The sequence below is a fragment of the Ursus maritimus genome, unplaced genomic scaffold, assembly GCF_017311325.1.
Source record: "Ursus maritimus isolate PB19 unplaced genomic scaffold, ASM1731132v1 scaffold_6, whole genome shotgun sequence".
NCBI classification, from domain to species: domain Eukaryota; kingdom Metazoa; phylum Chordata; class Mammalia; order Carnivora; family Ursidae; genus Ursus; species Ursus maritimus.
In genome coordinates this window covers 69,206,800-69,232,201 of record NW_024426774.1, presented here as the reverse complement: position 1 = coordinate 69,232,201, position 25,402 = coordinate 69,206,800, and the positions used below count along the sequence as shown (strand labels likewise).

At 37.2% G+C, this 25,402-nt stretch overlaps 1 protein-coding gene across 2 annotated transcripts in view; it reads left to right on the top strand.

The window, feature by feature from the left end:
* The first annotated feature begins 470 nt into the window (after nt 1-470).
* Nucleotides 471-25,402, top strand: part of FOXN2 (forkhead box N2) — a 62,803-nt gene continuing 37,871 nt past the window's right edge. The window contains exon 1 of one of the 2 annotated variants that reach the window (XM_040623499.1): nt 471-606. The gene's annotated coding sequence lies outside the window, so the exon portion shown is untranslated. Of the gene's footprint in view, nt 607-766; nt 932-25,402 lie in introns of those variants that run through there. The other variant, XM_040623498.1, reaches the window with a different exon arrangement.

Genomic DNA, 25,402 nt, shown 5'->3' with positions numbered 1-25,402 from the left:
TTCTCTTAGCATTATGGTTATTACAACGCAGGTAAAGAATTTAGCTCAGTCCCTACCACTTACTGAGGGCTCAATAAATGCTATGCTTATTAAATTTTGAATCTGATTCCAAAGTACTTTTTTTTTCACCACAAACACGCTGAGCTCAGTTTTCACTTAAAATTTCAGTCAAGCGAGTGTAACACTACTTTTAGTTCACATTAATGCTTTACCGTTCCTACAGCGCTTTCAAAGCCTGGCCAATGGCGGAAAGCTCTTGGGGAAACCCACGGAAGCTCGGGCTGTTGGGGGTCTTCGGTGCAGTCCCAGCACCAGGCTTCGCGGGCCGACCCGCCGGGGAGGCCACCCTAGCCCCGCCCCCGCGCCATCTCGGCCACTCAGGGGCCGCGCCGCGCCCCGCCGCACTCCTATAGGTCCTTCCCGGACAGGCGAGGCCTTTCCATTTTTCCCGCCTTCCCAGCCCCTCCTCAGCCCGAAACCGGCACTGGCCCACAACGTCTCCGCCCTGCCTTCCGTGCGAACCCCGCCCTTCCGGACACTGCATCTCCCTTCCTTCCCACCAGCAGTTCAGAACAGCTTGCGAGAAGGTCCCGGGCCGGCCCTTAGGTAGGAGGTGGGAGGGGACACCGAGGGGCGGACCGAGCCCCCTCCCGAGGGGTCGCGAGAGGCGGAGACCAGAGGGAGGGGCGGGGCTAATCTCCTTGGCGCCGCGTTGCCATGGCAGCGGGGGAGGGTGCAGGGAGGGGGAGGAAGCGGGCAGGAGGGGGATGTGGTGCTGCCGCGGCCGCCACCGCAGCTGCCGCTGCCTGCTCTTCGCCGCGTCTTCCCGGAGGCGGCTGCTGGAAGCCGCCGGGAGCAGCTGCGGTGCTCTGCCATATTGTGTCTTCCCCTGCCCGTCCCTCGCCTCCCCGCTGCGGCGGCCGAGCAGACGGTGAGTCCCGTGCAGAGTGGCGCCTTCCTGGGCCGGCGCTGCCGGGCGGCCGCGCTCCCCGCCCCAGCCCGCGGCACAGCTCCCGGGCGCGGAGGCAGCGCGTGCGGCCGGCGGCCGGCGTGGGGCGCGGAGGCGGCTGTCCCGTGACGCGCCCGGACATTTTTGTCCTGTGAGGAATTGGCGCCAGCACGGGGGTCTCCCCTGCGCGGGCTTGGGTCCTGTGTGGGCTCCCGGGGGGTGTCGAACTAAGGGGAGCGCGGCCCCGTGAGGAGTTAGGAGTTTTCTGTGAGAGGTAATGACTACTCCGGAGTGGGTGCCGCGCGGCGGAATCCGCGGGGAGGGGTGCCGGCTCTCCGACAAGGCTCGGAGGTGGCCCCGAGGACGCTTAGAGCTCAACTCAGTGCGAATCTGCTGTTAGAGGAAGTGCCCCAAGCCCCTCGGGAGTGTGTGCAGCACCCCCTCCCCCGCCTCGAAGTGGAGCGAGACGTGCGGGGCGTGGAGTCCTGGTCCGGCCCCAGGCGGCCTGGCTGGGCCCCGCCAACTAGTGCCCAGGGAGGCGCCGGACGCTGCCTGGAGTGAACTTCAAGCCCCGCGGCTGCCGGGCGTTGGGGGCACAGGGGCGGCTCCTGGATGTGGGGGTGGCCGACCCCGGCACCCTCTGGCCCCTCCTCCAGCGCCCTGGGGGCCTCGCCGGGTGGCTGTCTTGGTAGGGGTGCGAGTTAGGGTTTTTCTGCGCTGCAATATGGACACTTCCTGTTCGCCGCCTCTCTCGGGCCCGTGGTTACTTCTGCCTTTCTGTCTTGTCTCTGGGAGGGTGAGAGGTCGTGGGGGCGTATTCGAGGCCCTCCGCCTGCTGGGTTCGCCCCACCGCAGCAGCAGCGAGTCTGAAACCCGGGAGGACGGTGGGAGTCGGAAAAGCGGCCCCTGTGCGTAGCCCACCGACCTCCACTTACTCAACTCCACCTCTTTTACTCCTCTGCAAAATGCCTCTGTTCCCACCTTAGCTCGCGGGAATGAGCGTAGCGAATTCAGTGGGGTGCACTCTCGGGATCTTCTTGGACCCGATTTCAGCTTTAGAGGCTCTTTAAAGCAGCTCCAGTACTTCGTTTTCACCTTACAGGAGGAAAAAAAGTCTTAGCGTGCGAAGAAACGGCACAGTCTTTCTTCTACCCCAACTCCGAGGTGGAGGGAGGAGGGAGGTTATTTGTTTCCAGCTTAGTTTGTGCTGTTTCTCTTGTCTTCCTTCTGATTGTGACAGCCACGTGGCCGGCTGAGTGTAATAGAGTGCCCTAGCGCCACTAGGTCTGAGGCTTCACTGGTACCAGGGGCTTTGTAAACGTGCTGTAGCCTCACATCCACATTTATTTTGGTGTTTTCTGAGATGAGGAAGTGGAAAAAGCTGAACTGTCCATGTCTCTCTCTCCATCCGAATTGTAAGACTTAATCTCTGTTACCTTGTAGTCCTTGTAAGGTATATATTGCCGTTTTTGCCTTCCTCTGCTGTTTTGATGATTCATCTCTAAAATCTCAGCAGTGTTAGGTACCATTAAGGAGTGGTGGGAGAATAGAGTAGTACATTATGGAGTTCCCCAACTCTGGAAAAAAAGTCGTTTGTATTTCAAAAGCATCAGTGAGAGATTCTAATGCAATAAGAAATAATCATGTTCTGGAGTATTTCTTTTTGAGTTTTATCTTTATCTCTTTATCTTCTGTTGTCTTATTTTTTTCTTCTTACATATAAATTCTGACCTGAAAAAATATTTTATGAGTGAAAATACTTGTTTAGGAATGAAGTAAATACCCGTTTGATTTGTGTATGTGCACTTTCTGAAGCTCTTTTTGGGAAAGTTTTAATGGTTGATGTGAATGTTAACATGAACAGTTTTTATTTTAAAGAATGAAATTTAACTTTGAGAATATATGAAAGTAAAGGGTCAAAGGGTTGAAGATAAAAAAAAATCCAAACTTTTGGAGAGTTTGGCAAGTTTTAGAATTTAGATGTAACCCCTGGGTACTAATGCATGATGATGTTTCATTTTGTAAATGCTTTGGTGGATTTGCATTATTTCTGTAACAAATGTTTTTATTTGAATCAGTTTTACTTGAAGGGTGCTAAACCACAGGAAACATTTAGAATGTGTTAAAGAATTATGTAGAGAAGTTACAGCAGCACCATTTATTAGAATTTAATTATGCCATAACAATGGTTCTCAATGAAGTTAATAGATAAAAAGATTGGAGAGGCTTCAGTGCAGAAAAGATAATGTGATTGAGAAATGAATATATGTGCTGACCACTGAGAGCAATGCTTAGTTGAGAAAGAAAAGTAAATGAGATGATGAAATACTTATATAAAGCAGGAAGCACTGAAAACATATGCTGAATGATAACAGCATTATTAGTTATGGGATCCCACTATCGAATGAAACTTTAAAAAGTGCCATCCAAAGGGACTTACTATTGTTCTTACAGTAGCTTAGCTACTCACAGTATGTGTTGTGTTTTGCATTTAGATTGTTGTCTTTTTGGTAACTGGGTTTTGCACAAATGCAAAAAGTCTCCCAGAAATAAAGTTTCAAGGGCCCAGTGCTTTGCTGATTTCTTAGGAAGAAACAGGTCTATGATGATCACATCATATTCTTTGGTTGAAGAGACTAGATTAACTAGATTAACACCCATGAAAATAAGAATTTATATTGTGAGAGGATATAGTTAGGAGTTAAATTATATAATGCAGGCAAGTACTGTAAGACTTAAAAGGTGAAGGAACCTAAAGGGTTTTGATTTAGATGGGAGACTTCTTCAAGAAATAAGGCTCTTGCTTTCTAAAGTCTAACCATGTTACTCCCCTTAGATTAATCTTCCTGAAAATTGTATCATTCTTATGTCAAGCATGAACTGTATCACCCTTTATGTCAAGCATGAATACCAAATTTCTTCTCAGGACTTTACAAACTTTCATCCCTGTCTTCTCCCATCTTTTCTTCCACTAACCTTCAGGAACTGTTCTTTATTTACTACTTCAGTGTTGTATAACAATTTTACTTCTTACTTTTGCTGGTAAGAAGGTTCCACGCACCTGCACACATCCTCCTAACCACTGAAGAAATACTCGAGCTTGAGTCTTGGCTGCCCTGAGAGCCTTAGAACTACAGAGATATAGACCTGCCTTCACCTCTCGAACTGAAAATTCTTTACCTTCTCAAATAGCATGTAATTCTTTTGGCTGTAGCATTCTGTACTGCCTTGTTTTCACTTAATAAATTCTTTCTGAGCACTTCCCATGTGGCAGGCACTGAAAATACACCTTTGAATGAGACAAATATTGCTATGTTCTTTGTTAATCATCTTTTTAGGTTTTATTACCCCAAGGAAATTATAAAGTCTTTGACCACCCAGAAGAATCTTATTTTCTTGTGTATATGTGATATGCTTAGTGAGTATTGAATTATTTTCTGAATAAAGGAAAGGCAGGACTTATGGTATGAGGTAGAGAGATGAATGGAAGGATCTTTATGAGTGAAGGGTACAAAAGCATAAGCAATTACGGATGGCCTTGAAAGTATCACTTCTGAATTTAAATATGGTTTAGTACCCCAAAAAAGATGGCATTTGAGCCTGGGAATATGATAAAATCCTTATTTGAGGAAGGTTCATTTGATAGCAGTGTATACTTTTATTAACTGTGGGGATGGAGAGGCATGGGAAAAAGATCTATTGAGAAGAAATTTATAACTTTGAGAGGGAGGTTTGGAAGAGGAGCATTATCAAGAAGATGGTAAGTTTAGTTAGTTGAGTGTAAGGTGAGTGGGAGATAGCAAGAGGAATATAACCTTTAAGTGACTAAAGATTAGAGATATGGAATAGTCCATTCAATACAGAAGTGACAGCTAATGTTATGAATTTTTGTCATAGAGTGAAATGAAATGTTGAGGACTAAGAATGATACTTTGGGAAACAAATTCAGAGGGCATTTGCTTTGGTCATATGTAACTTCATAATTAATACTATACACTTATACAGTGCCTACAGTAGTGTTTTATTAATAACTTTATTTCCACTCGGAGAATGCTGTCTTTGTCTTACCACCAAACAGAGAAGGACCAAAAGAATGTTTATCATCACTTGCTTCCAAGGGATTTTGATTCATTCCTTATTTCCCTTACTCTGTTTTTATTTAAATAAACCTTTTTAGATTAGTTTCACATTTACAGTAAAGTTGCAAGATAGTACGTATGAGTATACATTACTCAGTTTTCATTTCATTTTCGTTGTTAGCTTTTTATATTACTATGGTACATTTGTCATAACTAAGGAAACAAAATTGCTACATTTCTAATAACTAAACTACACACTTTATTCAGATTTCACTAGTTTTTCCCTACTGTCCTTTTTCTGTTCCAGAATTCCAAATTCTCAGATTTTTCTTGTTTTTATGACTGACAGTTTTGGGGAGTACTAGTCAGAAATATTAGAGAATGTCCCTCAATTGAGATTTATCTAATATTTTCCTCATGATTAGACTGGGGTCATGGGTTTTAGGGATGTTTCCCCCCACCCTTCCATATTTCACTCTTTTAGAAGCAAGTTGCTAAGCATATCCCATGCCTAAGGCCTTAACCTAATTTTGATTCATATATTTATTTTATTTCCCCCAACCTAATTTTCTTTTCCATAAATAAACATTAAACTTGGATAGATATTTTTTAGGTATCTGCTGTATTTCAGTGCTAAGAATATAGTGGTGAGCAAGAGATGTCATTTCTACTTTTCTGGAGTCTGCCTGATATAAAACATAAAATAGAATTTATCCCCTCATTTACATAGATGATGATTTCACTGTCAGTTATAAACATAGTATTACTATAAGGCCTAAAAGGCTAAAATAAATCTCTTTACTAAGGTAAAGAGTCACTTAGTCACTTAGAAGATATGCTTATTATCATAAAGGTTAAATATATATACCATAAAAATAACTGCCTTTTTGTACCAACACAGAAAATGGAAAATTACTTTGATTCTCCCCAAATAGATATATTCCTGTTAAATACAGGAGTAGGATAGTTTAATTACCATTAATTATCCTCATAACCTATAAAGTTTGCAGGTTGTATAAGAAAATTCTTGGCTTCTTGATTGTATTTTTGTAGGTATTTGGTGTTTTTGCCACTTACAAGTGGTTTGAAAGGTGTGTTGGGGAAAACACACTGGGAAAAGAACAGACCCTGCACTCTTATGAGAGGCTGTGATTATTATTGAAAAGAAAATGAAGTTGAAGAAAATAACAGTTGAAGTTTTAGAAGTGATGATAAACTTTTTTGGAGGGAAGTCACTCTATACTTAATAGAAGAGTAATGCCATTCTAACATTGGGAATGTTTTTGAGAATATTATCAATAAAACAGTGCTGGTTTTATTGGACAATAAAATTTGATTAAAGGCCTGTTGAATTAGGATTTCAGTTAATTTTTTTCTATTTAACTGGGTTAACTAGAAAGTGCTCTTACTTTGAACTCTTACTGAAATTCTTTCTAAAATGTTTTTAATTAATACATTGTACCTTTCACACTATATTGTACAGCCCACTGAGCATAATTTAATATTTTAAGTTAGAATTTTGACACAGAACTAATATAGTACTTTTGAGTTTTATTCATAACCTTGGAGGTAGAGAATTGAGAAAATTGGTAAACTTATATCCTTGTGGTTTGTTTATCTTAAAAGAGGAAATACAGAAAAAGAAGTGATTTCTTGTAAATTAAGGTTTTCCTGTTCCTTTTGTTTGCCCCTTGCCTTTGTCCAGCTCCTCCATCCTTAAAAGTTTAGTTGAATGCTACCTTTAGTATGGTTATTGAACAACTTTTATTGATAATCATAGCAGCAATCAGTACCTTTTAGTGAGCACCTATTATAGTCTGACATGGAATTATACTAGGCACGTATTATATAATATGTAGGGTATGTATTAATTCCTCATAACAACCCTACAGGAAGTATTTTTTGCTTATTGATAAAGAAAAAGATAATGAGAAGTTATATAAATGCAGTACTGTGTATTTGAATCCAAGTCTGTCAGACTTTAAAAATGCATATTCTGGGGTGCCTGTGTGGCTCAGTTGGTTGAGCTTTGGGCTCATGATTTTGGCTTAGGTCATGATCTCATGGGTCCTGAGATCCAGCCACATGGGCTCCGTGCTCCATGGGGCATCTGCTTCAAGATTCTCTTCCTCTGCCTCCCTCCCCCTTCTTTCTCTCTCTAAGATAAATAAATCTTTGGGGGAAAATGCATATTCTATGTACTGTGACCTGAAATCTTTAAAAAGGGGGTATTTGCCAGGATGAGACACGTCTTGATCTGTCTCCAGGAAGGAGTAGGGAAAAATACAGGGTAGGGAGAGGAAACTAATAATTCCAGGCCATTTTCACTCATTTGATGCCTAATTTATAGAATACCTTTTCTAGCATTGCTACTACTTTATTGTTATAATGAGTTAAGTAAGTGGTGTTAACTCTTTGGGATTCAAGGAGGTTAAGTCATTTCTCAGAGTTGTATAAGCTTGTTGGTTGATGGGTCTGCTTGATCTCAAAGCCTTGCTCTTTGACTTTTCTAGTACAGGATGCTGCTATATTTATTCATTTATTTAAACATTTGCTTACTAAATGATCTGTACTAGAGCATAAAAATGAATATATTGAGTTCTTCCTGCAAGGATTTATAGTCTAGTGCAGTATTTCTTAAGTGGATGGTAGACCCAATGTAGTAAACTGTAATCAGCATTTCTTAAAAAAACCGAATAGAAAATTTCAGTGTATTGTATGTGGTAAGTGTAAAAGTGTAGTGTCATTTTGTTTTAGCTATATATGTATGTCATGGATCTCTATAAAAATGTCATAAATAGCAAGTAAGTTCCATAATAGGGTTCTATATAGAATGCTAAGGAAGCATGATGGAAAAAGCAAATAATTCAAGAAGGGCTGGAGAGGTGACTTTAAGCAGTTCTAACAAATGCGGTAGAGAGCCTTAAGTACATCTACAAGCCTAAAGGAGTAAAAGAGCATAGTACATTCAGGAAACTTGAAGTGGTATGAAATAGTGGCAAATAGGAGCCAGATTTTTCCCGGAGCTAATGGGCTACTGTACCAAAGATTTTAGATTTTATTAGGCCCACGGTGTTCTGGAGTCTCATGGGGTGCTTTTATTAAAGAACAAATACGTGTATGTATTTGATTGTATCATGTAATCTAGAAAGAGTTTTAACAATAGAAAAATTGACCGTATAACGTGTACGCGGTGTAAAATGGTGCCCATGAACATAACTGTTGATAAAAACAATCACAACCAAAAACTGGTTAAACAGTTTTGAGGTGACTATCAAATAAATGTTCCTCTTTTACTTTTTCTTGTGTTATGTCATCTGTTAGCTATAGCTAACAGACTAATGGTAGCAAGTGCTAACGTTTTAAGAGAAACTTTGTAAGAGAGAAAGTTGTTCACTTTTTCTTTGAATTAGGAAGACAATCATTTTTGCGGTTTTGAGGACACTCGGGGCAAGTTGTTGGAATATTAATGTCAGACCCATTTCTGAAGGCAGAGTTTGCAAATTTTCCCTACAGCTGTTTTTTGTTTGGGTTGTATTTTTTCCCCCAAATTTTGCGTTATTTCCCAACATTTAAATATTGGTACATTTCATGTGAAATAACTAGAGTTCTGTCATCCCTGGAAAATTGAACTTTGTAGCAACATTGGTTTCATGTTCCTACATGGCGGTAATTGACTAAAGCTTATAAGGAGCTGTCCTTTTGACAGTTTCCATCACTCTCTATTGTCTTGCACTAGACAAGCTTCACTCATTTGTGGCCCACCTTGTCCTTGTAAGGCATTTGAATTGCCTGTGTACTGTACTTTGTGAAGAGTTTTTAAAAGGGGATTTTGGTGTTTGAAAGATCATTCTGCCATTACTGGAGAGGATAGATGGCAGAATACGAGAAGGGTCTGGTTAGAATCTTTATGCAATAGGGCAGGTAAAATGCCCTTTTTTTCTTTGGAACCTGCAGTACCTTGTACCTTTCTCAAAGCAAGTACTCTGTATAGCTTTCTATTATAGGTGTTACTTATCTCTTCAACTGAAGTGTAAATAACTCATACATAATATATTCTGGGTAAGTGTTGAATTTAATTGTATTTATTTTGCAGACCACCATATTTGTCACAAAGATGAGTTTTCTTGGCAGTTTTAGAGTATTTCCTAAAAAATCGTTTATGCATTTTAAGTATTAGTTGCAGTTTATTCTAAAAATCAGTCAATGTCAGATACTTTTTAAAGTATGTGTTACATGTGAGAAACAGAACAGGTAGGTACTATATATTAAGATAGTAGACTTTTAATTCATCATCCTGTTTGCCAAACATAAGGACAAAACACTGTGAGAAAATTTGTCTCTTGGTTTGCCACGTCGTTTTATGAAGTTGGTTTGAAGATTATTCCAAAAATTTTTTATAACTATTTTCTATTGATACCTAGAAGTAGTTTTAAATTAATTTATCTGTAGTTTTTGATTTTCCTAAATTCCTTTTTTATCCTTTTTGCTGTAAAATAAAATGTAGTTGTAGAAAACAAATGTGTAGCTTGGTGAATTATCGCAAGACCAACACCCATGCAACCATCTTCCAGGGTAAGGGATAGAATTTTGCCAGACACCTTAGAAGCCCTTCCATATCTGCCTCTTTCTCAAATATAACTCCCTTCCTTCAAAAAATAACTGCTGTTCCTGACTTTTTTGAAAATCACTGAATTTTCTTTTTTGTTTTATTACCAAGTACATATCCCCAGACACTAGAATTAAGCTTGCACCATTCCTTCCACTTCATTTCTTTTTGATTGTTTTCTTTTCACCCTCTGTTTTTCTTAAGGCTTTATCTCATATGTTTATTTTTTTTGTTTCTTGAGTCTTCATTTCTGAAATTATTTTTTCCATTTAATTTCAGATTCTTTCTTTGTCACTTTATTTCTGAGTTTTTATTTTGATACCTGTTTTTCTTTCATGTCTTGTATAATTTTTTTAAGTTCATTTTGAAGTAGAAGCTCATTTTTATCTCTCCTGTGAGCATCCCTTTCTGGCATGCTTTAATTGTCTGTAAGATGTTATTGTATCCCACCCCTCCCCTTTTTAAAAATTTATTGCTGTGTTTGGGGAGCAGTAAGTACACTTATGAGACCTACCCTGTTAAAAAATGTTTAAGTGTACAATACAATATTGTTACCTGTAGACACTATGTTGTATAGCAGATCTCTAGAACTTACTCATCTTGCATAATGGAAACTTTATACCCATTGAACAACTCCCATTTCCCCCTCTCCCTTGCTTCTGTGAGTTTGACTATCATCCGGTTTCTTTTTTCTTATTGTAACTTTGTATGATATTCAGCCTCAGTACTTTGACTTGTTTCTTTATATGAAAATAGCTTTCTTGAACTTTAAGGAGGCTTAGTTCAGATAGCTCTTCTAACTTCACAGATTTCTCTTTTGTTGTTTTTGTGTATTATTAAAAAAATGGTAGATGGCTTTCTGAGATTTCCTGGCTCTGTTCTACTCTGACACTTCTGTTTGGACCTTCTCTTTCCTGTATCTTGTTTGCCCATAACCTGCTCAATTTTATTTTCATTCCCAGCATTTCCTCTTAAGTGTAGACTCTGTCTTAGAAGACAGCCTCAAATGCCAGTTTCAAGTGACCTAAGAGGACCAGACTGCTCCAGGCCTGTAGGCCTTATTGTGAACTGCTCGCACTTAACTACAGGAGTAATTTTAGCTTCTCACAAATTGTGTCTCACTGCTTTCCGCTGAATACCTTTTGGCTATTTTGTACTTCTGTTCTCAAGTTCTTCATACACCTCATTACTTCCCCCTGCTTTCTCTCACTTAGACACCAATAGAAAACAAGTTGGGGGAGGAGTGGGGGAAAAGAGGTTGGGGCTGTTGGTGGTTTTCAGTCCTTTGTATTATGGGGTTTGTGGTGAGACTGTCAAATAGTTTTGTTGTAAAAGTTACTCATGGGTTTTTGGGTTTGCTCTCTAATTGCGCTGTTTTATGTAAAGATTCACAAGGAATCAAAAATTTGCTGCCACCACAGCTGCCATTTTCCATAATCCTCTTCCCAATAATTTTAATTTGGGGAGTGGTTATATCTCTTTTCTCCCCCTAAAATCTCGGCAAAAAACCTTATTTCTTCTAAAATTATTGCCACTTAATGCTGTCCATTGATTTTATATGTCACAGCTCTCTGAACCTGTTGTTCTGCTCTGATTATTTCTTCTTAGTCGAGAGAGCATTTAAAAGTCTATTAAAGATCCTTTGGGATATTTTGAAAGGGTCATGGGATTATCTTTCAGTTGCAAATACAAGTGTTAGGGCTTTGACATTTAATGCTTTAGCTCTTTCCAATATTTAAAAGCTAACCTACATTATTTACACCTCCGGCTATTCTTAAATTATGGAGAAAGAATTGGTTAGTTTTGAGAACTTGTTGATTTTCCTTTATATAAGATAGTAGTTCAGAAATATGAAATAATCAGAAAGCTTAATGGGATGGTCTCTTGATGTTTAGAAAAACAAAAAGATTTAAATAATTTGTTCAAGGTAAAGATACTTATTTAACAAACAGCAAATGCTTACTGTATGTTAGGAAATAGATGCATGTAAGTAAATAATTGCAGTGTGATACATACCCTTCTAGACAGATTCAAGAGTAGTGTGGGAACACAGAAAGTAGAAACCAGCTTTCCCCAAAGAGTGGGATTAGGTAAGTTGAATTTTTTAGTTATAATGGAGGTTTACTAATGGTGTATCATTACCTTTAATAAACTCATTTTCTCTTTGTTTTTGTGAACTTTTCCATTAGTAGTGCTTCATACCAATAGTAACTGTAGACTTCCTTTAATTACTACTTCCAAATAGCATATTGTTCAGATGGAATTAAAATAATTAATGCTTAAAAAGTTTTCTGATACTATTTTCCAAATACTGCTTAAGTAGAGAACTAAAATTTAACAGGTGAAAGGCTCACAAAGCAGAATGGAAGAAATAATATCTAGCATAGTATTCTGTACTTGAATGTTAATTGCTCAGTAAATATTTTTTAATGAATATCATTTTACTTTTCAGATTTTTGTTCTTTGGGCAAAAAAATCTCCTTTGTTTAGTTGAAAAAAATTAACAATATGCTATAATTTGGGTTTTGCATGTCTAATCTAGTTGGCATCAAGTAAGAACCAGGTTATTTGCCTAAGTACTCTTCTTAGGGTTGTTGTGTCCATTGTTTTCTAGTTTTTTGTTTGTTTCTTCATTCTGGAATGAATGAGTCTTTTTTTAAGGTATAGAACTTTAATGTTTATAAAGTGGTTTCATTTCTGTTGTTTGCTTTGAGCTTTTGACACAAATAACCACAGTAAAAAAAAGGACATATAAATGCAATTGGAACATAGGAGAGATAAACATGTCTAAAAGAAGTTCAGATGGTAATTGCATGGAGGAGTTGTTATTAGGGTTTTGGCTGTATGGTGGTAGGGAAGGTAGACAATCCAGATGTTAGAATAGCAGGAGCAAGAGTATAAATAGAGAAATGCACAAGAAGTATTTGGACAGAATTAGTCTAGTTTGAACTAACTTCAAGTAGAGGAGGATTAGCTTGAGGATATAGATATTGAGTCAGATATATTTATGATAGCATGTACTCTTTTTCAGTCTTTTGTACTTATGGAGCAATCTAAGCAGGGTGAAAGCTAGTGTAGTAGTGAAGAGTGTGAGCTCTGGAGCGATACTCCCTGAGCTTGGATCCCATTTGCTACTTTAGAGTTTGTGATAATGAACATACCATTTAATCTCTCTGTATCTGTTTCCATATATAAAATGGACACTAATAATAGCAACTGCCTGATAGAGTTGTTGTGAAGATTAAAAGAGTTAATACTAGTAAGGCACTTAAAACAATTCCTGGTATCAGTAAGCATTCAGTCGATTTTTTTAATGTAAGAAAGTACTAGCTCCCTCATTTACATAAATCATGTGTACATGATTTATACGCACACATAGGAAATATACATATGAGTAGGATAAATAGGTTCTACCATGTGTGTATCTACAGGAAAGCTGGTAATATTTGAATTTCAGTTTTTTTTTTTTTTTTTTTAAAGATTATTTATTTATTTATTTATTTGACAGAGACAGCCAGCGAGAGAGGGAACACAAGCAGGGGGAGTGGGAGAGGAAGAAGCAGGCTCCCAGCAGAAGAGCCCGATGTGGGACTCGATCCCGGAACGCCGGGATCACGCCCTGAGCTGAAGGCAGACGCTTTAACGACTGCGCTACCCAGGCGCCCCTGAATTTCAGTTTTTGATGGCATTTAGATTAGTATAGAATGAAAATCCAACCATCTCATTTTATAGATGTCCAAGTTATGTGGTAGCAGAGCTAGAACCAAGATCTGACAGACAACAAATATTTGAGGAGTAAACAAAGCAGACAACCAGCTCTACCATTGTGCAGCTTTCAGTCAGTTAGGAAAGATACATCTTAAGCCATCTCAGGTATGATAAATGTTATCAAAAGTATAGGATATTATGGAAGCACAGAATATAGGGTCCTGTCTAGTCTGGGATGTAGAGAAGATTTCCCTTAAGATTTTAAAGCTTCAATGTGAATGATAAATAGCAGCCAGGGCTAGGTGAGATGAAGAGTGTGTCAGGCAAAGGAAGTAACATTTGTAAAGGCCCTGGGGGAGGAGAAAGCATGGCCTACTCAGATATCTAAAGAGGGGAGAACGAGGGAAAGAGTGGCAAAAGATGTGGCCAGAGAAGACAGACAGGGGCCAAGTCGTGCCAGGTCTCATGTACCATGTAAAGGATTGTGCGTTTGGACCTAAGGGTCCCCTTGATGGATTAAGGAAGAAAGAGACATTGTCAGATTTGCATTTTATAAGATAATATTGTAGGGAACAAATTAAGAGAGGATCAGGCAGAGATGCAGGGAGACTAATTAAAAAGGTATTGTCAGAGCCTCTGTGTACGTTTGTGCAGAACACAATTATAAGGGGTACCATTCATGTAGACTACTATTATAGTGGTCTAGATGAGAAATGGTATTGATCTGGGCTATTGTTGTAACTGAAAATGGAGAAAAGTGGACAGGTTTCATATTTAACTATTTCTCCAAAATCTATCCCCAGATCACACCTGTCTTCTGAACTTTAGATCACATATATCCCAAATGTCCACTCTATTTGAATATCTCACAAGCCACATTCAACAGGTCAAAACAAAACACACAAATACACATATATACCCACCATCACCACTACCACGAACATTGATCTACCTCCAAGTCAAGGAAAGCAGCCATTTTGCTGTCAGTATTCTCTGTATTAAATGGAACTAACATCCTTTCCGTGGCTGATCCTATCTACTGGTAGTGACAACTAGACCTCTTAGCTACATATAGCTACAGTTGATTTGGCTATTTAGAGTTTAGGTTATATTCTGAGTAAGTTTATTTAGAAACTTAGTTTATTAGGTTAAGTGTTACTTTCTACAATGCCCTGGAGATAGTTTATTTAATAACATAAATATCTTTAATAATTTTTAGCATAAATGTGTTTTACTTCTGTAATTACATGTAATTACATGTAATTACATGTAGACGGTTAGTTGAGTCTTATTTAAAATGTACTTAATCATACTTTTGTGTTGTTTTTAGAATTACATATAAAATCTATATATTAAATCAACTGGTATAGAGTCCTAAGTTTCACTTTTGCTTTCCTAATTTAATATAGAAGGCTATTAGTAAGATATCATTTTCTGCCTTTATTAAATGTATTTCTGATCTTGAATGTTCTTTTAAAAGATGCTTATTTTCAGTGGAACAATTTAATTGGCTGTAGGAGATTTACTACATGGCTGACTGATTATGGCTTATTTCAAAGCATTAAAAATAATTTCTACATAAATTTTGATGACAAAGAGTACTTCCTATTTGTATTCAAATGCCAACCAAGTTTACCCATGTACTTTAGGACATTAATCTGTTGACTTTCAGGTTTCTATAACTTTGTTCTTTTCAACATTACTTTTCGAGTGTAGTTGGTATAGGACTGTCAAAGAACCAAAGTGCTGGTTGGTTAACTGGTCGCTGTATGGTTTGTAGCATGGTGATATTACTTCTAATTCTAGATGGCATAGGTATTTCCCTCCATTAGTGATTATTTTTATTTTTTTTAATTTCTGTGTTGTCAGTGTTTTCCAGCCTTTAACATATTTTCCTTTGTACACCACATTGATTGCAGCCCCAAAAGTTGAGAAAAGATGAGTTTTCTAAGCTAGATTTACTCTAAGAGCTAATAGTGCTTTATTCCCCTATCATTTTTAGTAACAGGTAAAGTAAATGAGTGCTATGTTTTAGATGGTAATAGAAGTTTTCAAGTTATTTTGTCATCAGCCTTTTTTAAACATTTATTAGAACTAGCCATTTTCCTTATCAGAGAAAACAATTCTCACTGCATTTAGATCTTTTGTGGTACTGTTTTTTTAGATCAGTATTTCTGTGTATGAAAGGCAGGGTTATTTGCTAGCATTCATTTTAGGAAACGTATTTATTTGGTGTTTATACAGAAAATACCAAGTTTGTTTACTGGTTAGAAGCAAATGTGTTTCATTTTTTTTACTTATAAAGCTATTGCTTCATTTTAACTTCCCCAAGAAACTGATGAACAACTGAGACACTTTTTTAAAGAGACAAATGCTGCAACAATGTGTAGGGGAAGTCTATGTAATGTGTACAAGTAGCACAAAACTATTTAGATAGAAATGGCATTTAAATCATGGTTTACACTGTATACCTAGGCAAGTTAGGAGAGGAGAAAAATGGATTCAGTGGAAGGTTAGAACAGAATTTGTTCCCCCAGATTTTAGTGTTTTATGCTTTTAGCATGAGTTGGAGAAAGGTCTTTTCCTTCACTCAATTTTATTTCTTTTTTTACCCCTATTCGTAAAACAGTTTCCCTATGAGACAAGTCTTTGACCCTTTTGTATTCTGCATCCCCCCCCCCTTCCTGCCCTTTCTTGACTGGAAAATGCAGCTGCACACATTTTTTGTGTGGAGACAATGGATCACATGCTGTGTCACCTAAATCTATGACCAAGAGGCAGTTTTATCCCTAAGAGACCATAATGCTTCAGTTGTCCTGGATACATGACATCATGTAGCATTATAATCAAACACACGTCTTTTTGCAGTATATTTGGTATTTGAATCTACCCTCTAATCTCAGTATTGGATTTTATGGGATGGACAGTATTTATAATAGAGAATCTTAATCAGAATGATTTTATTGTTATTCAGTAGGAAAGATTGAGTTCCTCCCTTTTATATGTCTAAATTTTTTCTTACGTGAGGGTTATACTTTGAGTTAATGGAGTATCATCTAGTATGTGTTAGGTTTGTTACACAGTGCCTTGCAAATAGTATGTGCTCAATAAATGTACACTTTGTTTTTGTTCTCAGTGTGGTAAAGTAACAGGAATAAAATCGTTTTCTTTTTTTTTTTAAATGAAGCAACTCTTAGGATTTAAAAAATAATTAGTTATCTGTAAACTGCTAAAATATTTTATATTGAGCTTATTATAATAAGCTTCTTAATACTATTGAAAAAGTCCTGGAAATATAATGCTGTGGCTTCCAGGGTTGAGAAAAGGTATTTTATTATAGTTAATCAATGAAAATAGTTCACTCCCAAAGAGAATGGAGGAGAGGGAAATTGAGTGGAAATTTCTTTTATGTATTTATCTTCATCAGAGAAAGCTTAAATTATGGTAAAGAATTGAGATGATTGCCAGGCTGTGCTAATAAAATCACAAACATTTTGGAATTCTATACTATGCTATGTCTCTGTAGTAGATTTGTTTTTTCTATGGCAAACATTGTTTAGTGACCTGAACTAAGTGAAAGACTCTTTCCCTTTGCTAGGGGTTGTTTTAGCCCAAGTCAAATAGTTTTTTATATTGGTTACTTTAAAGTGATTGGATGGGAGAGCTACAAATCTAAGATGGCCTACTCTTTGGTTGCTCTTTTACATTTGCAGGATTGTTTGATTTACTCATGATATTAAGTTATTGATAGGGAAGAAGGAAAGTCAATAAAAATAAAGTTTCCAAATGTCTTAAGTCCACGTAAAAAGATAGCATTAGAAAATTTAAATGCATTTAATTAAATATAGCCAAAAAATAATATTCGTTTCTTACATGCTTCATGAATTTACATGTTTAAAGTATTTATAATAAGACTGATATTAAGTAGAAAGCTAGACTACAAGAGTGAAAAGAGTGAGAAATAACTTAATCTGTAGGTCAGATGCTGCCATATTGTTCAAGGTTAATCATCCCTTGCTTTGAGCATAGGACTGACAGCAAGTCTTCTTCAGGATTTCTCTGTACAATTGCTCAAGTGTTGGTTTCATCTTCTTCCCAGTTCTAGTAAAACATAACAGATGGCATGGTTCCTTTTCACTCTAGTGTAGTAAAAGCTTTTAACAGCAAAATTGATTTTCCTCATTACCCTTTTTGGGTTTTCTTTCTTTCTTTTTCTTTCTTTCTTTCTTTCTTTCTTTCTTTCTTTCTTTCTTTCTTTTTTTAATGAGGAACTCTTAAGATTTATTTTTTTTAAAAGATTTTATTTATTTATTTGACAGAGAGAAAGACAGCCAGCAAGAGAGGGAATACAAGCAAGGGGGGTGGGAGAGGAAGAAGCAGGCTCCCAGCATAGGAGCCTGATGTGGGGCTCGATCCCAGAATGCTGGGATCACGCCCAAAGCTGAAGGCAGGCGCCTAACGACTGAGCCACCCAGGCGCCCCGGAACTCTTAGATTTAGAAAATAATTAGTATTTGTAAATTGCTAAAATATTTAATGTTGAGCTTATTATAATCTTACTCTGTTGAATAAATATAGGAAATACACTAGGAAAAGAAAAATTAGCTGGGAGTACAAGTTTAAAAATGGAATAAATTTACTTTGGGATATTAGGGATTCACTGTCATATTTTATTTATTTATTTATTTATTTATTTATTTATTTGACAGAGACAGCCAGCGAGAGAGGGAACACAAGCAGGGGGAGTGGGAGAGGAAGAAGCAGGCTCCCAGCGGAAGAGCCTGATGTGGGGCTCGATCCCAGAACGCTGGGATCACACCCTGAGCCGAAGGCAGATGCTTAACGACTGTGCCACCCAGGCGCCCCTATTTTATTTTGATCTGAGTATTTTTTGGTGCTTTTAAAAAATTTCTTAATGAGAATTCCTAGGTAACATAATGGATTAAAAATAAATTTTTAACTATTAAAAAATCATTTTGCAAATAGTATCTTAGATTTAGGGTTTGAAGAACTGTAATATAGGTAAGATAAAAACTTAATTAAAATTGAAAATGTAACATCAGGAGATTCAGTAATATTGAAAAGCACTTTTTAGAAGTATTAAACACATCATTAATAAAACTGAGTTAATTGCAATTATTCCTTATTTGCTAAGGATCTATATTACTTACTAAAGTATACAATAAAGAAGTCTCATATTCATGAGAATTGCTGGACTGAGATTTGGGGGGTTTTAAGTAAATTTTATATTCATGAACCCATTTTTTATGAACCCATATTTTTAAAGTACTATAGATATGCTAAAATCATTTAAGCAATTCATGAGAATTGCTGGACTGAGATTTGGGGGGTTTTAAGTAAATTTTATATTCATGAACCCATTTTTTATGAACCCATATTTTTACAGTACTATAGATATGCTAAAATCATAAAACTATAAGTAATATCTTCAAAGAAGAGATTATTGTCTTGAATATTCTAACTTAATAAGAATTCTGTAACAGTATAGTAGATTCTGAATTAGTTGGATACAAATGAATATACTATATATGTAGATATTTATATTCCTGTTCTGTTTTGGTTATAGCATTATATTTGTCACTATATTTTTTCTTTTTCTTATTGAGAATGTCATTACTAGTGAAAACTCAACATTTTTTTTTTACTTCAGAGGTAGTGTATTTTGTATTTTCTTTATTTTTTATAAATTATTTTTGTGTGTGTATATGAGAATGTTAGCATCAGGCAGAGCTGTTAGTAAAGGAACTTAAGAGTTTTTGGAGGCCATTAATAACAAAATACTAAAAAAAGTTCTCAAAGTTTATATGGTTTGGTTTCTTTTAGCTATTTGAACTAGAAAGATTTGAAGAAGAGTTCTGTCACGTAGCATGATTGGTAAAATACTGGTGTAACATAACATATAAAGTGCATGGAGACAAATACGGTAAGGAAGTGAAAGTCGCATCATAAAGAAAATGATGAAATTGTTATTGCACCACTTTTCTGAGAAGTCCTAATTTCAGATGGCTGCCTTGCCAGTGTCATTGGTCATAAGGGAGACCCATCCTTAATGTTAGGATTTTTTTTTAATTTCCAAACTTCAAAACATAAAGTATTGTTACTGATTTTGTACCCTAATTTTTGTATTTGAAAGATGTACCATTTATAAATCTACCTTAGGAAACTAATGATTTAAAAAAATTAATAATAATTACCATCTCTTTAGCTAGTATTCATTGTGTACTTACTCTCTACCACTTTTCTAAGTGCTTTATATTCTCATGTTAATTTGTATTAACAGTCATGAAAGTCAGTACTATTACAATTCTAAATTAGGTCTTATAGCCTATTGAGTGTCAGAGCTGGGATTTGAACCCAGGCAATATCTCTTCACAACTTATGCTCTTAGCTCTTTGCTTTACTGCCACCAGATTATAGTATCAAGAATAGTGATTTAGGGGCGCCTGGGTGGCACAGCGGTTAAGCGTCTGCCTTCGGCTCAGGGCGTGATCCTGGTGTTATGGGATCGAGCCCCACATCAGGCTCTTCCGCTATGAGCCTGCTTCTTCCTCTCCCACTCCCCATGCTTGTGTTCCCTCTCTCGCTGGCTGTCTCTCTCTCTGTCGAATAAATAAATAAAATCTTAAAAAAAAAAAAAAAAGAATAGTGACTTAGATTTTACTTTTTTTTCTAATATGAAATTGCTTATCCTTCACAATTTTAACTTCAGATGCACTGTTCCCTCAAGTTTCTGCTAAGTATCTCTTAGTATTATGTGTATTAATTACTTTCTCAAGGAAGAAGCTTTTCGTTTTACAGTTGTGCCATAGTTGTTAGATTCTATGCTAAAATAGTATACAATTATGGCAATAGAGCCATGTGTGTGGTAGGAGGAAAAGGGTGTTGTTGTTGTTGTTGTTGGTTTGTGGGGGGTTTTTTGGGTTGTTTTTTTTTTTTGAAGCTTCTTTGAAAAGGACCCAGAGAGGTTATTCTGAATGGTATATATGTTACACTTCTCTTTCTCCACATAGCAAGATGTAGAGATGTTGTAATCATAATCCACTATAGCGAGTACATTAGCTTTGAAATGTATTTTAGGTTTCTATATACATTTAGGTACTTCTGGCATTTTAGAATTCATAATATATATTTCCTGTTTATCAAGAAGTTACTTATTCTGTATCCTCAACTATTAAACCGCAAGTAGGTAAAAGGGGACTCTGAAATAGCTGGGGGAAAAAAATTTTAAGTTTATGTATTAAATTTATGTACCCTAAGGTGGGTTCTTTTTACTTACTGATCTTACTGTGATCTTCTGTGAAATTCTAATAAAAATTTTTTGGCTTTCTAGTCTATAGCAGATAATGGTAGTATAATACCATGTTAATGATTTAGAAATCCAAAATGCTCTGAAAACCAAAGTTTTCTCTTAGCATATTTAGTAGCAAAACATGATCTGAACTGATATAAGACTATTGATGGTCTTTATTTACTCTCTTCTTAGTGTGAATCTGCATTTTGCTGCAGAAATATTAACATGTTTATTGTGGGGTGCTGCCTCAAACCTCACTGACACATCATACAACATATCATATTTGCATTGTAGTTTCTTTCTTTTTTTTTTTTTTTTTAAAGATTTTATTTATTTATTTGACAGAGAGACAGCCAGCGAGAGAGGGAACACAAGCAGGGGGAGTGGGAGAGGAAGAAGCAGGCTCATAGCGGAAGAGCCTGACGTGGGGCTCGATCCCAGAACTCCGGGATCACGCCCTGAGCCGAAGGCAGACGCTTAACCGCTGTGCCACCCAGGCGCCCCTGTAGTTTCTTTCTAAACTCTCAAATATTCCGAATTCTCAAATATATCTGCCCTCAAGGATTTTAGATAAGGGATCACACACCTGTGTAATCAGGTACTGTGAGTGCAGTACAAATGAAAGCTAGGATATAATGAACTAAGAAGATTAATCCAGTAACTCAAGCATAGCAAGGTGAAGCCTTTTAGTGTGGAGCAATATTTCTCAACTTGAATAATACATGGATTGCTTTTATTTATTTTTAAAGGTTTATTTATTTGAGAGAGAAAGAGAGTGAGAGAGATCACAGATGACAGGGAGTAGACTCACTGCTGAGCAGAGAGCCCAACGTGGGGCTCCAACCCAGGACCCTGAGATCATGATACATAGATCCCTTTTAAAGAAAAAAATTATAAGTCTCATTTTAAGAATCACTGACTTTAGTTCCTGAAGTATTTTTTTATAAGTCTTTCATTTTTCTCTTTGAAAATAGTAAAATACGTTTTTATACTGTTACTGAAATAAAAGCACAGAATAAAAATTTGCAAAACTCTTGGCCCCCAGAGTATATCCCTGGGACATCCTGATTGGAGAAACACTAATAAAGTGGCAAATAGGCCTATATATTTGAATAGCCCTATAAATATTCTTTGCAAGTCTGTTTATAATGACAAGCCTGAATCATAGTTAAGGGATTAAAGTAGCTTTCCTGTCTTTAATGAATATGATTTTTAAAAGGGATGAAAAGAACCAGGTATTTTTTTTTAAATGTGCACGATTTTTGATAACTACCTTCCACTCCAGGGAAATGTCCTCTACCCACTTCCAGTTGGGAATCACTGTCATAATGAGCAACTCTTACTGAGAGAGGAGTGAGTCAAATTCCTCAAGTGTGTTGAGGCCGAAGGAAGAAACAGTGCTGTAAGATACAGGATAATGTAGGTTAGTGATAGTGCCATCAGGAACTAATATAAACATCAGTTTCCAGCGGCATGGCAAACTAAATACTTGGACCAACCTTTCTGCTGAAAACAGCCTAAAATACTCGATAAAAATGCATCAGTGCTCTGGCACAGAAGTAAAGAATATTTAGACCGAACACTAATTGGAAACCCAGAGAGAACTCAGTGCAGTAAGCTGAGTACTAAGCTGGCTATTGCCTTGAGGGTATTTACCAAATCAAGTGAGTTTCTGTTTTCTTAGCCTTGTGGGGCTCAGGATCAGGAAGCAAAGCCCAGACCCAGCCAAGGTAAAACACCTAGCAGGACATAATCTTCCTCATTACTGTGGAGCCCCAAAGGGCTAAAACTTCTAGACATAAGAGTGATCTAGATATTCTTTCCCTTCATGTCCTTAGAGAGGACAAAGAAAGTTATCTTATAAGAATATTGCTGCTAACAGGAAAAATAAAATCACTACTGAAAATTTATTAACCACAAACTAGCCCTTACACAGGTTTGCCTGAATTCACACTAAACCTCAAGCTTACAATTTAAAATGATCCTTCATTGTTACTACTCCTGGGAACTTGACAGAAGCAACACAAATCATCATCATCAAAGAGTTGCTTTTAGGAAAGTTCTAATGAAAATGAGTAGCTTAGGGGCACCTGGGTAGCTCAGTTGGTTAAGTGTCTGCCTTTGGCTCAGGTCATGATCCCACAGTCCTGGAACTGAGCCCCACATCAGGCTTTCTGCTCTGCAGGGATTCTGCTTCTCCCTCTGCTCCTCCCCTTGCTCTTGCTGTCTCTCTCAAATATATAAAAATCTTAAAAAAAAAAAAAAAAAAGAAGAAGGAAAGAAAAGAAAAAATGAGTAGCTTATAATAAAAATTTACAGTCTGAGGAAACAAGGCATAATATAAGAGAATCAGCAGAATCAGACTTGCCAATAGTTCACATCTTGGAATTATCAGATATAAAATACGAAATTTGTACATTTAATATATTCATTGATATATCCAGTGAAAATTGGTACAATGAAAGATAGATATCTGAAGAAATCCAAAAATGCAACACAGAGAGACAAGAAAATGGAAACTATAAAAGAGATTAATAAAGGGGAAAATTTTAAGAGAAAACTGAGCACCTTTAGAAGAATATCAGGTTTCAATAACAACAATGGAAGTAGAAGACCATGAAATGATATACTCAGTGGAAATAAATCTAACAACTATGACATATTCTAGTTCAACCTAGAATTCTATAGCTAGCAAAAATGTCTTTCCTAAACAATGAGTAAAATAAAGATATGCTCAGGTGAATAAAATCTGAAAGTTCAAAAGCAGACCATGCTTTACGTAGAAGGAAAATGGTCATAGCAAGTATGAGATTGAAGAAGGAGAGTAATCAAAGAGAGTGGTTAAGTATATGGGTTAATTAATAAAAATTAGCTATAAGTAATATTACTTATTTAATATTATTAGCTGTGAAAAATAAAAGCTAGAACTAAAGTACCAGTTATTATAGTTATTTACCAAATATCTGTTATTTTATAAACCAGGAGGTGATTGGAGCTAGTATTCAAAAGATCTTTTTATTACTCAGATTAAAGGTAACTTTGGATTTTGATAAGAATCCATGATAAAGGGGCGCCTGGGTGGCTCAGTCGTTAAGCGTCGGCCTTCAGCTTGGGGCATGATCCCAGGGTCCTGGGATAGAGCCCTGCATCTGGCTCCCTGCTGGGCTGGAAGCCTGCTTCTTCCTCTCCCACTCCCCCTGCTTGTGTTCCCTCTCTCGCTGGCTGTCTGTGAAATGAAAAAATAAAATCTTTAAAAAAAAAAAAAAAAAAAGGATGGGTGATAAAAATTTTAAGGTAACACTTTAGTAATAGAAATAAATATGTAACTTCCAAACTAATAAATGATAAAAAATGGAACCAGGAAAAAGAAAAATCCAAAGAAGGCAAAAAAAAAAAAAAGAAAAAAGAAAGAAAGAAATATGGAGTAGAACACCAAACAAGGTGTTAGAACTAAGTATACGTATGCCTGATATTTAAAATGTTCAGCTCTATGGGGTTTAAAGCAGAGACTAGAAGGAAACGAAAGCAAAAAATATTGAAAGTAAAATGATGGAAAAAAATATACCAGGCAAATATTAGTGGAAAGAAAGCTGGCATATCATTTAAAATAGGTGTTAAAACTAGTAGAATTACTAGAGAAAAAGAATTGATACATAATGGTAAATGTTTCATTTTTACCAGGAATAATAGAAGCTTTAAATTTGTATGCAACTAATAACCATAACCACAAAAAAAGCAAAAATTAACAGAACTACTAGGAAAAATTGACTAATTTCACCAGCATAATGGGAGATTGTAATGTATCTTCCTTACTATGTAATAAAGAAAACAGTCCCCCCCCCATTGATACAAATATAGAAAATTTAAACAGTGTAATTAACAAGCTTAATTCAGTGGAGGTCTATTTCATCCAATCACTGGAAACATCAGCTGAATCATGAAAGTCAACCACATACTGGGACCAAACAAGTTTTAACACATTTCAAAGGATTAGTATCCTATGGACCATTTAAGTTAGAAATTAGTTAGAAAAGTAATCACATGGCAATTAAGAAGCATTCTTCTAAATAACTCATGAATGAAAGAAGAAATGTTAATGGAGCTCGAACTGCTCTTTGGGAGGAGATGTTAGGTCATCCCTCAAGTTTGCTTGCAGCAAACACAACCCTGAGAAATGGCCCAAGTAAAGGCTTTTCATTCTTGGCATATCCAGCAAGAATGTTCAGGGATGCCAACGGCCAATAGCAGATTGGTTCCCACAACAGAAAGGATGCATTTTTTTTTTAAGACTTATTTTATTTTAGAGAGACATCGAGGCAGATAGCAGGAGCTGGGGAAGGTGCAAGGGAGAGAGAGAGAATCCCCGAACACACTCCCCTCTGATTGAGGAGCCCCACGCAGAACTCGATCCCAGGACCCCAAGATCATGACCTGAGCTGAAGTCGAGTGGGATGCTTAGCCAACTGAGCCCCCCAGGTGCTCTGAGAAGAAATTCTTAAATGAGAAACAAACTACAGTAACTTTAAAGGAAAGGGTTAATAAATTCCATCATATTAAAGTTAAGAACTTTTTCATTCATAGGCAACTAATAAGCTAAAAAGGGAGCGCCTGGGTGGCTCAGTCATTAAGTGTCTGCCTTCGGCTCAGGGTGTGATCCCAGGGTCCTGGGATTGAGCCCCGCATTGGGCTCCCTGCTCTGCGGGGAGCCTGCTTCTTCCTCTCCCACTCCCCCTGCTTGTGTTCCCT